Source organism: Triticum urartu, chromosome 4 (assembly GCF_003073215.2).
Source record: "Triticum urartu cultivar G1812 chromosome 4, Tu2.1, whole genome shotgun sequence".
In the NCBI taxonomy this organism is placed as follows: domain Eukaryota; kingdom Viridiplantae; phylum Streptophyta; class Magnoliopsida; order Poales; family Poaceae; genus Triticum; species Triticum urartu.
The window spans coordinates 254340873-254343014 of record NC_053025.1 but is presented as its reverse complement, the minus strand read 5'-3'; positions in this window follow the sequence as shown (position 1 = coordinate 254343014).

The window sequence follows — 2142 nt, the reverse complement described above, 5'->3', positions numbered from 1 at the left end:
CCAAGGGCTTTGTGAAGATATCGGCTAGCTGTTCTTCAGTCTTAACATGCTCAATAGAAATGTCGCCCTTCAACACATGATCACGAAGAAAATGATGACGAATCTGAATGTGCTTAGTCTTCGAGTGCTGAACTAGGTTGTGAGCAATCTTGATAGCACTCTCATTGTCACAGAAGAGAGGCACATTCTTCATGTTGACGCCATAGTCCTTGAGAGTTTGCTTCATCCATAGCAATTGAGCACAGCAAGAACCAGCGGCAATATACCCAGCTTCAGCAGTAGATAGTGATACGCAGTTCTGTTTCTTCGAGGACCAACAGACCAAAGATCGTCCGAGGAAATGACATGTACCAGATGTTAACTTGCGGTCCACACGATCACCAGCATAGTCAGAGTCAGAATATCCAATGAGATCAAAAGCCGAGCCCTTGGGTTACCATAATCCAAGTGTTGGTGTGTGAGCTAGATATCAAAGAATATGCTTCACAGCCTTATGGTGTGATTCCTTCGGTGTAGCTTGAAATCGGGCACACATGCAAACACTAAGCATTATATCTGGCCTAGATGCACATAAGTACAATAAAGAACCAATCATGGAGCGGTATACCTTATGATCGAAGTCAATACCATTTTCATCAGTGCACAGATGGCCATTTGTGGGCACAGGAATTTTGACGCCTTTGCAATCTTGCATGCTGAATTTCCTCAGTACATCCTTGAGGTATTTCTCCTGAGATATGAATACGCCATTGCGTTGTTGACGAATTTGAAGACCTAAGAAGAATTTCAATTCTCCCATCATAGACATTTGATATTCTTCACTCAACATGTAGGAAAATCCATCACTATAACGTTGGTCAGTACAGCCAAAGATAATATCATCAACATATACTTGGCACACAAACAATTCACCATCATAAGATTTAGTGAAAAGAGTAGGGTCGAGTGAACCGGGATTGAAGCCTTTCTTCATGAAGAATTCCTTCAAAGTATCATACCACGCCCGTGGGGCCTGCTTGAGGCCATAGAGGGCCTTGTTGAGTCTGAAGACTTTGTCAGGATTCTTTGGATCTTCAAAACCTACGGGTTGAGCAACATATACTTCTTCCTCAAGCTTACCATTGAGGAATGCACTTTTCACATCCATTTGATATAAAGTGATATCATGATGGTTAGCATAAGCAAGTAATATGTGAATAGCCTCAAGTCTAGCAACAGGTGCAAAAGTTTCATCGAAATCAATTCCTTCAATCTGTGTGTAGCCTTGAGCTACGAGCTGTGCCTTATTCCTCAGCACAAGGCCATTTTCATCTTGCTTGTTGCGGTAGATCCACTTTGTGTCAATGATATTGTGCTTGCGAGGATCTGGACGTTTGACCAGTTCCCAGACATTGTTGAGCTCGAACTGATGTAATTCTTCTTGCATGGCCTGAATCCTCTCAGGCTCTAGAAATGTTTCATCTACCTTAGTGGGCTCTATGATAGAGACAAAAGCATAGTGCCCACAAAAGTTAGATAAATGTGAAGCTTTTGAGCGTGTGAGAGGACCTGGCGCTTTGATGTCATTGATGATCTTTTCAACTTGCACTTCTTTTGCAATGCGAGTATGAGCTGGTTGTCGTTGAGGAATTTGATCAGCATTCTCTTCAGCACCATTTTCTTCAGTATTTTCTTCAGGTGCATTAGCTCGACGTTCTTCATGTTCTGGAATGAATTCTTTAGCAGATTCTTCAGTAGGAATGACATCCTCAGTAGCCTTGAACTTGATAGTTTCCTCAGGTGCTGGTTCATCTATCACAGTAGGTAGGTGCTCTCTTTGCGAGCCATTAGTTTCATCAAACCGCACATCTACAGTTTCAACAACCTTGTGAAGAACGTTGTTGAAGACTCTGTATGTGTGCGAGTCCTTTCCGTAACCAAGCATAAAACCTTCATGTGCTTTCGGTGCAAATTTTGAGTTGTGATGAGGATCCCTAATCCAACATTTAGCACCGAAGACTTTGAAATAACTTACATTGGGTTTCTTATCAGTGAGGACTTCATAGGCAGTCTTCTTGAAGAATTTGTGAAGATATACTCTGTTGATGATGTGGCACGCAGTATCAATTGCCTCAATCTAGAAACGATGAGGCGTTTTGTATT